The sequence below is a fragment of the Sinocyclocheilus grahami genome, unplaced genomic scaffold (assembly GCF_001515645.1).
Source record: "Sinocyclocheilus grahami isolate Dianchi unplaced genomic scaffold, SAMN03320097.WGS_v1.1 scaffold701.1, whole genome shotgun sequence".
NCBI lineage: Eukaryota > Metazoa > Chordata > Actinopteri > Cypriniformes > Cyprinidae > Sinocyclocheilus > Sinocyclocheilus grahami.
The window spans coordinates 218,705-234,696 of NW_015505880.1; the positions used below are offsets into that span (position 1 = coordinate 218,705).

Genomic DNA, 15,992 nt, shown 5'->3' on the forward strand with positions numbered 1-15,992 from the left:
GTCAACAATTCTGTGTTTTTCTGTCAATATGGGGTGCTGTGTGTACATTAATGAGGAAAAAAATTAACTTAAATGATTTTAGCAAATGGCTGCAATATAACCAAGAGTGAAAAATGTAAGGGGGTCTGAATACTTTCCGTACCCACTGTATATTGGTTCAGCCAAATAAAAATGAATATGAAATAAATAATGCATGTTGCACGATTTAAATATAAATATTCATTTATCAACAGTCACCGTTAACTGCTCATCATTATAAGCTTTATTTATCATTCTTCACTTATTGCTAGATGTGTTGAAAACAATAAAATCTTGATGACCTTCTGGTCATTTATTTTTATTTTTATTTTTTTATTAAAGAATACATTTGCTTCCTGTATTCTCTATTCAAACCTAAAAAGTAATTGAATTACAGTGAGGTCAAATTAAATGCAGTCATTGGCTGGAAACCCAGCTGCCAGTGTAGGCCGCTATGTTTTCCTTCTCTATCCCAGTGGCTGGGTTTCAGAAAACCCTCGTGTATGGCAGTACGGTGAAATCGTGTTCTGGGGGGTGAATTTATGATTATGATACTGAAGTAAAAATAATATGATAATAATTAAAAGTTTGTATGAAGCAGTATAATGGGCTGTTTTTGTACAGGTAAAATAACTGGAAGCGACAGACACCAAACACATTCAAGTTACAAATAGTCGCGACCGCTCTCTTGTGAAAACTAAGCTGGATATAAAAGGTTACTGTGTTTTTTTTTGTTTTGTTTTTTTTACAATACAATACATTGGTAATTACTGTGATTTTCTGCAAGACATTGCTGGTTACTGTGACACTCACTGTACTTCTTACATTACTGCAATTTTGACAGAAGCTATGATATTCTACTGTGAACTAGTATACAGTAATTTCCTGTGCACAAACACAGTAAATTCCTGTAGATTTCACATTCATTTTTTACGGTGTGTGTGTGTGTATATATATATATATATATATATATATATATATGTGTGTGTGTGTGTGTGTGTATGTATATATGTAATTTTATATATTTTAATTTTATTTTTTAGCTTGTCATTTTAAACATTTTTAAAAAAAATTATATATTAATTTAAATATTTTTATAGATTTTAATTTTAAACTTTTAGTAATTTTGTGTTTTTGCCATTTTCATGTATTTTTGTTATCTATTAATTTATATTGTAGTTTTGGTTATTTTAGTACATTAAGTTTTAATTTTTTTTTTATATATTTTCATTTTACATCTTAATTTGAAAGATTTAGTCATTTTCTTGTGTTTTTATACGTCAAGTCAAGTCACCTTTTTTTATATAGCGCTTTTAACAATACAGATTGTGACAAAGCAACTGAACAGCATTAATTAGGAAAATAGTGTCAATAATGCAAAATGACAATAGTAAACACTCATTTACTATTGTCTATATAGTTTTTATTATTTTACAGTTATTGTATTTCAAGTAATGCAATTTTTTTTACGGTTTAGGTTAACTATCATAACCCTAGCTAGTTTACTCTTAAAAAGAAGACAATATTGTTATTGAAGACAATATTGTTGTCCAATCTGATTCTCTCTAGAATGAGAATTACACTTTTGAATCATATTTTTCTTCTTTTTCTTCGTTTTTGTTTGACATGTTGACATTTCCATGACATTTTAACCACATTTTCAGTGCCTATTTTCTATTTTCAGACAAATGTCATTACTGTAATATGAAAAAATATATATATTTATTTGCATAGCGAAGTACTTGCACTTTATGGTAGCATTAATTGTGTAAAATGCACTGTAAAAATACATTGTTACCAGAAGGAGAATGATACCTTTTTTAAAACGTACACTCTAAAAAATGCTGGGTTGTTTCAACCCAATGTTGGGTCAAATATGGACTAACCCAACTGTTGGGTTAAAAAGTTAACTAAAAAATGTAACCAAAATTTAACCCAACAGTTGGGTTAGACCATATTTGACCCAAAATTGGGTTGAAACAACCCAGCATTTTTAGAGTGTATGAAAAACAGTTGATAAAGTAAACTGCAATCAAAACTCATTTTAAACCGTAATCAAAACTCAAAAAAAGTTCCACCAAAATGAGTTTCGGTTGGACGCGCTACTTTTGTGGTCACCAACAAACCATATAGGAATTGTTACACTTTTCTTTTGAACACTGTTTATATTATTTTATGATTTTATAAAGTTAGCGGCATATTCTCATTAGCATTCGGCATAGTTTGCCCTCCCGCTTCCCTCAGAAAGCAGCTTGGATTGAGTCCTGACCTGCTAGTTGAGATCCGCTGCTCTTGAATATCAATCTGTGTTGTTCCTGACTGAATATATGTCTTTCTGAAAACAGCAGACAGTTTTATCATCGCACCCCGCTCTCTTTCGCCGTGTTATTTGCCTCGACAATCTCCTCTGAATGAGCGGGAAAAGAGCGCGCCAGAATGTCAACGGCTTTGCGCCGCTAAAAACGACCGCGGGCTTTTCATTTGGATAAAAGCCTCCGGATCCCCTCAAACGGTCCCTCTTCCGCAGATAATGCAGATGTTGTCTCTGCAATCATCATTATGCTGCCGAGGCTCTCGCGGGCGGGTTACTTACAGGGGTTTTGATCCGCGGTAATGTTTTAAATTCGCCATCAAAGCCGCTATTTATCCGCGGACGGCGGCATCATACGGCTCGTTTCTAATGAGGTTGGATTAGTGTGGATGATCCGGCTCTGGTCCGGCGTTCCCGAGGTCAAAGGCAGCCTGGAATTCCGCGCCACAAATCCGCCAGCAAGTAAGATCGAGTCATAATAATAAACTAAATGATTTCTCGGTCGCACCCCCTCCGCTGGCGCAGGATAAATACAGATTATGTGCCTCATGTATATTCATAAGTAACCTCTGATTAATTTCATGCTGGCATGTTGATAATAACTCCCTTAAAGTGCATTTTTTCCATCAGTCTCTTATTATTTGTCTATTAATACTATCCAGCTATTCATTTCCACCATAGTGGCACTTCCGTTATGTAGCTTGTGATTGAAATGAACTTGAAATTTTGTTTTAGAACAAAATGGCCGACTCTTATTTGTATTGCTAAGACTAATTTCATAGCAAGCACATTGTGTATCCAAAATTAAATTGTATTTTCATAGTTTTTGCATAATTTGACAAAAATATGGCTTGTCTACACCATCACATTAACAGATAACATTTTTTGGGGAGCACTTGATGTCTGTATACATACAATATTATTATTATTATCATCATTTTTTAAATATTAATTATAAAAAATAATATTAATATTAAAATATCATTTAAAAGGATATGAAAATATTTATATTATTAAATGTTAAGTAAAAATAATAATAATAATTATTATTATTTTAACATTTAAAAAAATATTAAATTATTAAAAGATATGAAAATATTTATATTATTAAATGTTAAGTAAAAATAATAATAATTATTATTATTATTTTAACATTTAAAAAAATATTAAATTATTAAAATGTATCTTTTTCTTCTTATTATTATTATTGTGATATTTTTCCTAACACGCACATTTTACCCACAAATTCTGTTTAATACAAAAAAATATTTTAAACTGTTATGCAGTAATTACAAATTATCCTGTTAAGAAAAAATGTAAATTAAATTTACAAAAATTTTATAAATAAATTTTCTTTTTAAATGTACAAGATTTGACAATGTACTTTACAAATGTTTTATTTTAATGTTTAGTTAGTTTGTTTATTACTTATTAAAAATGTGGGAGTCATTTTGACTGTATCTCGTTTTATGTAACGTTTTTGAACAAAATGGCTGAATTGCATTTTTGTATCCTAAATACACACAATTAAATCAAATTTTACGTAATGTGACTTTTTAAAAAGCGATTTTTGCGTATATTTTTCTTGGTTTTCTTAACATATTTCCATCTCATATCTCATTTTAAGCTCTTCTGAAGCTGTTGTTTCATTGGCAAACAAGAACAGTAACTTTTGATAAAACTTTATTGGTGGCAAAATTGTTGGTTGTTGTCGACATGACGTCACAACTGCTGAAAATATCACGTAAAAATTACATAAATAATTTTCACACCACACCATACTTTTTACAATGACATTTGTTACTTGGTAACACTTTACTTGAAGGGGTGTGCATAAGACTGACACGACACCTACATAATCATGACACGACACACGTTATGAATATGAAGTTTTTTTTAATGCATGTTTATGACAACTGTCATTAAGTGTCATTATGACGTCACAACTTCTGAAAATATCATGTAAAAATTACATAAATAATTTTCACACCACACCATACTTTTTACAATGACATTTGTTACTTGGTTACACTTTACTTTATGAATATGAAGTTTTTTTTAATGCATGTTTATGACAACTGTCATTAAGTGTCATTTACTCAGTTATGTCATTTTTAATGCAAATATGGCATTATTTGACCTAACCCTACCCCTAGCCTTACCCCTAACCATAGCCCATAACAAAGACTTCTTAAAAAATATCATCTTTGCATTAAAAATTACATAACTGAGCGAATGACACTTAATGACAGTTGTCATAAACATGCATAAAAAACCTTCATATTCATAACATATGTCGTGTCATGATTATGAAGGTGTCATGTCAGTCTTATGCACACCCCTTCAAGTAAAGTGGAAGTTTTTTTTAATGCATGTTTATGACAACTGTCATTAAGTGTCATTTACTCAGTTATGTCATTTTTAATGCAAATATGGCATTATTTGACCTAACCCTACCCTAACCTTACCCCTAACCATAGCCCGTAACAAAGACATCTCAAACAATATCATCTTTGCATTAAAAATTACATAACTGAGCGAATGACACTTAATGACAGTTGTCATAAACATGCATAAAAAACCTTCATATTCATAACATATGTCGTGTCATGATTATGAAGGTGTCATGTCAGTCTTATGCACACCCCTTCAAGTAAAGTGTTACCACAACTCCTGACACATAAAAGTGGCTGCAGTTAAACAAACACCCGTATGATATGAGGTTTTCCAGGTTTTCCAGGCTCTCCGGACATGAGCGATGAGGCGTTTGGCTGTAAACAGGTGTGGAGCGACTGATTTATCGTAATTAATCCGGCGTGTCCGTTCCTCCGGCTGCGACGCATCTGCGGCCGAGAGCTCTTCCCAATGTCACCATGTCAGCCAAGGGCAATGAGATTACTCTGATTAAAAAAACTCACAATAATGACTTTTTTTAGGGATTGCAGCTTTGGAGAGCTGGGTAATGAGGCGGATCATGAGGATGCGTGTCTGGGGTCGCGGCGCGCTTAAGATCTGCTCATTTGGACTGCAGTCACTGAGCTACAGCTGTCTGATACAGCCGTCCAGATCAACAACAGCAAGAACTGGCAGGCCCAGCCGTAATTATTATTTTGCAGTTATGGAAAAGCTGTCTGTTTTTAATGGAGAGCAGTGGCACTTATCTGGCCAAAACAGGGCGCTAATAAAACTCGAGTCGAGATGGAGAGATTTATTCCTGGAGAAAACGAGAGCGCTTGAAATGAGGGAGCGAATCCGTCTAACGTCGCTGTATTTACACGCTAGAGATCATCAGAACACAGCTAGCTCATTTTTCACTAATTTTAAGTAGCGTAAATAATACCTTTTATATAATAATATATATTACAATATGGATTTTATTAATGTTATATATTGATTGTAATCACTTTAATATTTTATATGAATATATAATACGTATTTAATATTATATTATATTAATATATTTAAATATTTAGTATGTATTTTAACAAAACTAATAAAAAATGTTAATAAAGTTAAATTGGACTGATTGTAATAGTTATAATAATAATAATAGTTATATATGTAATTAATGTGTTATATTTTAATTAATTTGAATATTATAACGTTTATTATGAATATATTGATAAATGATTTAATATTAATACATGTTGCATTATTACATGTTATATTTTAATTGTAATACTTGTGATATTTAATATTGATATATTTTATCAATTTTATATAACATGTATTGTTAATATTATATTAAATTTATGTATTTAAATGTTTAGTATGTATTTTAACAAAATTAATTAATACAAATATTTTTTAGTTGGCAAGTGGTTAAATTGGCCTGGTAATAATAATTATTATTTTTAGATATGGGAATTATATTAATGTGTTATATATTAATTGTAATAGTTTTAATATTTAATAATAATATATTAAGAAATCTATTAACATGTTTACATATTTAGTATTTATTTTATTGGTTATTTTATTAGTTGGTTGTTAAATTGGCCTAATAGTAATAACATATATTAATTATATTAATGTTATATGTTAATTGTAATACTTGTAATATTTAATATTGATATATTGTTTATACATTTTATGTAACATATATTTTAATATTAATATGTATTATTAATATTATATTAAATGAATATATTTAATATGTATTTTAATCTAATTAATGAATTACAATATTTATCTAGTTAGTTGTTTTGTGGTTAATTTGACCTTGGCATGTGAAGTGTGAGACTTCTCCGTTATGACTCGAATGAGTCGATGTCAAAGTGTTGCAGAGATTGTTTGAGAAATGTTTGAGGTCATGTCAAGATCTGTGACGTTTGATTTCAGATTCTGGTTTCTTGGAGAATTTGAGCAGGTAGTGAGATGACTGGTATATGGAGGAACAGAGACTTTAGCAGACGTCTTCATGAATGTCGTTGCTGTATGTGTTTTTGAGAATTTCTCCCTGTTCTTCAGCAGGAGCTCCAGTATCTGGATGATAGCGTCAGGCAAATGTTCCCAGCAGTGCCGATGAAAACACATGAGCCATAAGTTTTGCCTGACTTTGGCACGCGGATCTATTTATCCGGTAACTGAATCAATTTGCTCTTCATTGTGCTGTGACCTCTGGGGCTTCGGCTCGATGCAGTCGCCACAACACTCCCAAAGTCACCCGCACGCTTACTGCAGATCTGCTTTCACGTCCATCTGAGCCGCTTCACTGCTGAAACACACATTTACACACACTGACTTCTGCTAGCATTTCACTTCATGCCTCTATACATGATGCATAATAATAATAGTAACGATGATATTAATAACCATTTAAAAAAATAAAAATAAACAATTAACTGTTATTAATATTATATAAACGATTATTATTATTATTACTATTATTCTGCATTGACATTACAATTGTTTTTAAACAATTAAGCACATTTTACAAACAAATTATCTTTACCTTATTAATGCAAAAAAAATCTCATTCATGTTACCGTAATACAGCAATGAAAAAATAATCTTGTCTAGACACAACTTAAATTGAATTTACAAAATATAATTTTCAAAAGATACTACAGTTACATACTTTATTTAACAATTATATTTTTTTAAGAAATGAGAATTTGAGGGTAAAATGTGCTTAATTATAATGAAAATGTGTTGCAATGCAAACTATCATAATTAAGTTTTTTATTTTTATACAAAAATAGTAAATTATTTTAGACTTTAAATCATTATTAAATAATTATTACATTTATCATTAATAAAGTATTAATATACAAATTATTTCTTTCTTTTTTTTTCTTGTATTAGCTTACAATCATTGTGTGTATTATGAATTATAATATTTATACTGCATTTTTATTATTATTCATTTTTATTATTCATTTGTAAAAAAAAAAAAAAGAAAAAAAAAAGAAAAAAACCAACATGTTTACAAACATGTATTAAAAACATTTAAATAAAATATATAGTTAGTGGTAAAGTTGACCTAATAATAACAATAATAATAATAATAATAATAATAATAATAATAATAACATGCATGAAATATACTAATGTTGCTGATTTATTTATTTATATATATATATATAATTATTATTATTTATTTTTTTTTTATCCTAGCTGAAGAAGAGTAAAATGGGTGCGGGACGTGCACCTCACTCTCCTCCCATCATGCGTGTGCTTCTGAAAGCGTGCGCCACGCTCTTCCTGTGCCCCGATGAAGCCTTTTGCACACTGTTTTTCATCACGCTTCCACCATCTCCCGATTTACCCTGCACCATGATGCTCGGCCATCTGTCGCACGCTGACCGTTTCCCATGCCAGTGTTTTAGAGGGGCCCCGAGAAAACCGGCTACATTTAGACTCTTATTAGTGCGCGCTCAAGTGCGCGACACACTACGATACATCACAGGCCCTCGTACGGCCCGCTGTCCTCTCCTCACACAGAGGCTAATGTACTGGCACGTCTCCCCGGAGGGCTAGCGCTGGCGTTAGCTCACAGCTATGCTATATTCAGCCTGATTAATGAAGCGTCTGACGGAGGGAGCACGTGTGCGCCGAATAAATGTCGTATATTAAAAAAATTCCCAGCATGGGGCACTGGCTCGTTTTGGCAGCCGAAGTGGAGAGGGCGCCGTGCGGCCCACCCTCCCTGCCCCGAGGCCTTGTGGGACCTCTTGCAGCACTCAGCGGTTATGATTGGGTAGTCTCGAATTAAAGCATCCCGTCAGGACGAGGAATCATGTCCGCCCGCTGGCTGGCTGGTTGTCGTGGAAACCACGTCCCGAAGGAGTCTGAGGCTCGTCTATGGGCAGGGAGAGAGGGAGAATGAGATGAGAGATAAAGGACAAAAAACTCGCTAGAGCACGTTTCTGACAGCGCTACACGAGCGTGAAAATTATGCATTAGCGATAAATTGAGGAACTTAGAAAGTCCTTGGACATTTTTAAAGTGAGGGCACTTGGTTTTGAGTATTTATGTAATGTGTCTGAAATTATAATATGACACAGTTATGCATTGTAGCATGCAACAGGATCTCAGGTTTACTGTTAGTGTTACTGTTTACTATTGCGTTAGCGATTAATTAGCGGAAATAGAAATTCGTTGGACATTTTAAAAGTGAGGACTTTCGTTATTTTGTTTTTGCATTTTAAAATGAGTCTGCAATCCATGACATGACATAATATGACATAATATTTTTAATAGTACCGCAACAGGATCTCAAAATTGCGTTAGTGTCGCATTAGCGATAAATTAGCAAAAGTAAAAATTTGTTTTAAAAGCCACGACAATTGACTTTGTGTATTTTTGTATTGCAAAATGTGTCTGACACAGTTATGCATTGTAACGTGGAAGAGGATCTCAAGTTTACTGTTAGTTTATGTTACTGTTGCGTTAGCGATTAATTAGCGGAAATATTAATTTTTTGGACATTTTTAAAAGTGAGGACTTTTGTGATTTTTTGTTTTTGCATTTTAAAATGAGTCTGCAATCCATAACATGACATATGACATAATGTTCATAACTGTAGTTAACTGAGGATCTCAAAGTTTTGTTATTGTTGCATTAGCGATAAATTAGCAAAAGTAAAAATTTGTTTTAAAAGACAGTTGACTTTTGAGTTGTAGCACAGCAGGATTTCCATGTTTTGTTACTGTTAGCAATAAATTAGCGAAATTACAAATTTGTTTTAAAAGCAAGTACTCTTGACTTTGTGTGTTTTTGTGTTCCAAAATGTGTCTGCAATTCATAATGACACAAGAAGTGTGCATTGTATCGAAACATGAGTGCAAAGCCTCTTCACTGTTGTGTTTGCGATAGATTCGAGAAAGTGACATTTCGATATTCATTTTAAAACACTGGACATTTGATTTTGTGTTTGTGCTTTCTAAAATGTGTTTGCAATTCATAATACAACACAAGTATGAATTGTAGCGCAGTAAGAGGTCAAGTTCCTGTTACTGATGTGTCTGCGATAAACTAGTGACAATGGCCATTTGTTAAATATTTCAAAAGCGAGGGCACTTGATTTTGTGTTTTTGTGTGCTGAAAAGGGTCTGCAATTTATAATACGATGCAAGTATGCATTGTATTACAACAGGACCTCAACGTTTTTTTGCTGATGTATTCGCGATAAACTAGCGAAAAATGGCATTTCATTGAACGAAGCGACGATGCTTGTTTTTGTGTGTCCATGTTCTGTAATGTGTCTGCTATTCATAATATTGCACAGTTATGCATTGCATCACAACAGGAGCTCAAAGCCGTGTTACTCTTGTGTTTGCGATAAATTAGCGAAAGTGGCATTTCAGTTACAAAGCAAGGATGCTTATTTGTGTGTTAGTTTTGCGTTAAAAATCACAAGTATGCATTGTAGCGCAACAGGAGCTCAAAGTCCTAAATTAGCAAAACATAGCAATTCGTTAACCTTTTTATAAAGCAAGGATGCTTAATTATTTAACTTCTGAAATGTTTTTGCAATTCATAATACAACACAAGAAGTATGCGTTGAAGCTCAACAGAATCTCAGAGTTTCTTTACTGTTGTTAGCGATAAACTAGCAACAAATTTTCATTGAACATTTAAAAGCGAGGAAGTTTGATTTAGTGTGTTTTTGTGTTACAATATGTGTCTGCAATTCATAATGCGACACAAATATGCATTGTTGCGCAACAGAATTTCTCAATCTCAAAATCTCATTACTGTGTGTGCGTTAAACTAGCAAAAATGGCATTTCGTTGAACATTTCGAAACATTGGACGCTTGATTTTGTGTTGCATTCTAAAATGAGTCTGCATAATACAAAATAATTATGAATTGCATGGTAACTGCATCTCAAAGTTTCGTTATGGTGTTTGCAGTAAACTAGCAAAAGTGCAATTTCGTTGAGCATTTTAAAACATTCAGTGATTAATTTTGTATTTTAAAGTAAGTGTGTAGTGTCATAATATGATGCTAGTATGCAATGTAGCACAACAGGAGTCCTGTTACTGTTGTGTTTGCGATAAACTAGCAAAATTTTTCATAGAACATTTTAAAAGCAAGAACATTTGATTTGATGTTTTTGTATTCCAAAAAGTGTCTGCAGCACAACAGGAGCTCAAAGTCCTGTTAATGTTGTGTTTGCGATAAATTGGCATATAACATGGCAATTTTGTTGAACATTTAAAATAAACAACATTCTTTGCATTCTATAATGCATCTGCAGGATAACAGGAGCTCAAAGTCATGTTAATGTTAATGATAAACTATCAGTTTTGCAGTGTGCTTCTTGTTTTTAACATTAATGCCTGCCCTCATTACACGTGATCACAACTGAAAAAAAAGGTTGGAAATGGTGAAAAGCAGCGTATCGATCGGCTTTTGTGTCGACTAGTAGACGGTCACTCTTGCATCTTCAGAAAGCTGCAGTCTTTGCTCTGAACTCAGGAGGGAGAGGTTCATTTATCAGTCCTTTTCATTAGGTTTTCTCTTTCTTTCTCCTCTTTGCTCAAGGTTCTACCGAGGCAGCCGAAGAAAACGCCACTAAAAACAGCCGAAGAATGAAGCAGAAGGAATATTAAAAACAGCAGAGAGGTAAAAACCTTCATGAGATCAAACACTATTTGACCCTATTTACATTCTGTAAAATAAGTTTAAATTTATGGTCTAGGTTTTATGCATATACAGGTGCATCTCAATAAATTAGAATGTCGTGGAAAAGTTCATTTATTTCAGTAATTCAACTCAAATTGTGAAACTCGTGTATTAAATAAATTCAATGCACACAGACTGAAGTAGTTTAAGTCTTTGGTTTTTTTAATTGTGATGATTGTGACTCACATTTAACAAAAACCCACCAATTCACAACAAATTATCAAATTAGAATATGGTGACATGCCAATCAGCTAATCAACTCAAAACACCTGCAAAGGTTTCCTGAGCCTTCAAAATGGTCTCTCAGTTTGGTTCACTAGGCTACACAATCCTTTACGCTGCTTTCCCATTAACTCTGTCGCTTCGGCCTCGTCCTGCAACTTTAAACAACACTGCAGTAAATTAGCTTTATTCAGTTAGCAAAGCTCTGATTAGTAATGGCGGTATTTAAAGAAGCATAAATAAAGCAAGCATCTGGAAGTTATGGATTTCAGCTATTGGCCAAAGCTAGTTATTTTTCATTTTCGTTTACTTGCTGTATTAAAATAACTAAAAATAAAACTAAAACTATATAGACGAATTAAAATGTCAATAAAAAATAAATCTAATATAAATTAATAATAAAAAAAAATAAATACAAATTCAAAATATTAATAAAAACTATATGGAAATATTTTAAAACACTGATAAAATATTTAAAAATAAACATAACATAACATGAAAACAATATAAAAATAAAAACACATTTACAAAAAGAACAAAAAGACATTTTAAAAAACTAATAAAATAATAATAATAAAAAAACAGAAAATATAATACTATAATACATGCAATAGATTGAAATAGAATCTCAAATAACTAATTCTAACTAATAGTAAAATAAGGGTTGATATAATTTCATGGTGTTTGGGAATTAAAGCGCATGTCTTCAGCTAATGGCTTTCAGACAGAGCACCTGTCGTGTTCATGAAGAGGATCGTTTTGCATTCGTGTGATGTTTATAATCAGTCTTTCTCGCCGTTATTGTCACGTACGCCTTTCTGTTTGTGCGTTTGCTTGTGTTCAAGCCCTTAATCATATCTAATCTATCATATATCTTGCTTTCATGATAAAAATCAAATGATGTATGTGATGTTCTGTAATCTAGCGAAAATCCACATTCTTCAGTGTGCCGTTATCTGTGAGAGTGTTTGCAGTGAAGTTCTGATCATATCCGGACTGCAGCGCGTCACGGCTCTGATCCGGCTCTGAATGCTGCAGATCTGCTGTGCCAGACCGAGTTAGAGCCGCTCGAGGGCACAGTGCATTGTGGGCAAATCCTCTTGTGTCCCGGCCGGGTCTGTGCAGGCGTGGGAGCCGCAGACACACGGGCCTGTTTGCTTTGACCCGCCATTGTGTAAACCGACAGGACTATAGTCCTAAACACAAGCTGGAATCAAGATTGGACAGAACGTTTGTTTGTCTGGGGCTCTGTGATAGTATGTTCTAGATTATTTGCTTAAAATGTCAAATTAACCAACATTGTGATTATTGTAATGAAAAATATTTGCAATTTAAAAATTGCTATGCCCTTTTTATATATATATAAAAAAAGTGTGCATTCGGACATTTTTGCACCTCAGTTTTCGCAATGATTAAATATATATATATATATAACAATAAAAATAATTGTTATTTTCATAGTTATTTTATTAGAAATATTATTATCAGTTATTATAAATAATTATTAATTTAGTGAATATTGTGCAAAATATTCATTGATTATTTTTACTAGTTTTTTATTTGACCTTTTAACACGTAATACATATATTTTTTTCTTGTATTATTAATAAGAATAAGAATAAGAATAACAAACATTTAATACACATATGATATAATTGTACACTGTTATACATTTGTATATAATATTATTAATAATAACAGTAATAACAATATTTATTATTATTAATAATAATATTAATAATAATAATTGTATTTCTAATAAAATTATTATTATTATAAATATTATAATAAAATAATATTTTTATTTGTTATTATTATTTATAATAATAATAATACTACTATTAGTATTAATAATAATAATAATTATTATTATTATATAGTTTTGTTGTTGCTTTTGTAAATATATATGCTGTTAATTAGGAAAGATTATAAATATTAATATATTTTATAAAATAATAATAATATTTATTATTATTATTATTAAATGTATCACTAACTTATAAATATCTGTATATATTTAGTAAATATTGTGCGAGACAACACTTGATTTTTTAAATAATATTTTTTATTTTACATTTACATTCATGTAAACAATTCAAATATGTTTTATTTTACGTTTACATACATGTGGGTATGCACATTCATGCATTTGGCAGACACTTTTATACAAAGCAACTTAAAATGCATTCATTTCATTTCCTTTTTAACAAAATTTTTCTGCTTGTATTAAACAGTACAAATCTATTTTGCGACAGTGTCTGTTTGGTTGAAAGTTATGTACACATATATATTAAACATTAGCTGTATCTCCTAGCCTTATGTGTATCTAAGAGAGAGTTCGTAGCTACCTCTTTTTATACACTGAGTGTTTGTATGAGACAAATCTTGTGATATAGAGCGTGAGTGTGTCAGGCTGGAGCAGATATGTGCTGATGAGTTCTTCGCGGTGGCAGGCGGTGTGTTTGCGCTGCAGTGCTGCGGTGTAGCGGCCCTCTGACCTGCTGGGTAAACAACCAGAGAGCCTCTGACTCCAAATAAGGCCGACACATTCACAGCACAGAGCAGCGGCAACCTGCCATCCTCCACACACACACACACACACACACACACACACACGTCTCCTGAGCTCCCCTTTCTTTCCGTTACTGTCTTTCCTGCAGCCCGCCTGCTCTCCTTGCAAGGTGTATGAAATGAAAATCCTGTTATCATTTATTCACCCTCACGTCACTAAACCCTATGAATTCTTTCTTCTGTAAAACACAAAATGAGATATTTGGCAGAATGTTCACGCTGCTCATTTCCAACAAATGTATATTGAGATCAGGGCCATCAAATTTCAGACAGAACCATAAAAATGCACCATAAGTGAGTTTGAAGTGTAGTCCATATGAGTTATACACTACATTTCTGAATATGTATATGAATTGTATTTTAGCAATTCGCATTTGTGCATGTTCAAATCCTGAAACAGGAACATTTTACACCAACAGTGACATCAATAATAGTTGATTACTCCAAGGTCAGGGTAACAAATGTAAACTAAAACTATTGAACATTTTTGTTAGTTGAAATAAAATAAATTATGATTATTAGATGAAAAACTTATTTCAATTAATTGCCAAAAAAGCTATTCTATTTTTTAATAAATAAAAATAAAACTGAAATAAAAATAATAAATAAATGCAATCTAAATTATAATATTTAAAACAAATAAAAACTAATGAAATTTACAAAAGCACATACATTTACTAAAAATGTAACTACAATTAAAGTATAAAAATAAAAGCTAATTTAAAACATGAATAAAAGCTATTTAAATAATACAAAATAACCATGGATTACACTAATTTGAATATATATGTAAGTGACATTTGAAAACTGATATATAATCATAACTAATAGTGTTTTAATAATAGGTCATTCAATATTATAATAATAATTTATTTTGGTCTGTCTCTCAGCTTTTGTATAATGTTTGAAAGCTGGGAATATAGTGCAAGTGATGTATAGATTAATTTAATACTTCATTTTTCCTTTCTGAAGATAAATACAGTTTAGTGCAGTCACTCTATGGTTGTTTTTGTGTGGAAAATAAGGGGGGGGAAATCTGCTCTAAATCTCCTTTTGTGTTCCCTGGAAGATAGAAACCCGTCTGGCTTTGAAACGATGTGAGGGTGAGTGTATTTTTAGGTAAACTATTTCCAAATCCATTCTCCTCCTCTACCTGACATTCCTCTTCTTTCAGTCTCTTTGGCACCGTCTGAAACATATTGCCTCGGTGATTCTGCACCTCAGAATACGCATGTTGTTTGGTTTTCGCTTTTAGTTCTGCTAAATGATTTTGCCTTTTAGTCCTTTAAGAGCTTTTCTGCTGTTATCCTGCAAAGAAAGAGACAGCAGGCATCCCTGAGTGTCGTATTTCACATTGTAGACACGCCCACTTGTTCCACTGACCATTGACTACAGAAAGCACAGTACACCTCTATCCATTTTAGCATTTGAACCTGCTCTCCCTCTGGTCCTGTGAGGGAGGAATGACCTCACCTTTGCATCTTTTGAAAAACAGTCATATTCTCCTTCATTCAAAAGCGACAAGACGGTTACGTTTAATATTTATGATAGCGAACACGAATGACCTCTCCTTTTACTGTGAATATATAGACCCCTTTGTGTGTGTGTGTGAGGACTGTCTGTAATGAATTCATAATCTCTGCAGTGGGTCTTTGTAGATTCCTATCAGGCAGCAGATAAGACAGCACAGTTGCACTCTAATAGCTGTCAGTCTGCGTTCCTTCCTGGCTATGGA

The 15,992-nt window shown here is 32.3% G+C and overlaps 1 protein-coding gene across 20 annotated transcripts in view; it reads left to right on the forward strand.

Annotated features, from left to right (window-relative positions):
* ptprsa (protein tyrosine phosphatase receptor type Sa) overlaps window positions 1–15,992 on the forward strand; it is a 232,823-nt gene that overhangs the window by 44,791 nt on the left and 172,040 nt on the right. For 19 of the 20 annotated variants that reach the window (XM_016243814.1, XM_016243796.1, XM_016243809.1 and 16 more), the window contains exon 2: window positions 11,324–11,404. The gene's annotated coding sequence lies outside the window, so the exon portion shown is untranslated. Of the gene's footprint in view, window positions 1–6,799; window positions 6,912–11,323; window positions 11,405–15,992 lie in introns of all 20 variants that reach the window. The other variant, XM_016243797.1, reaches the window with a different exon arrangement.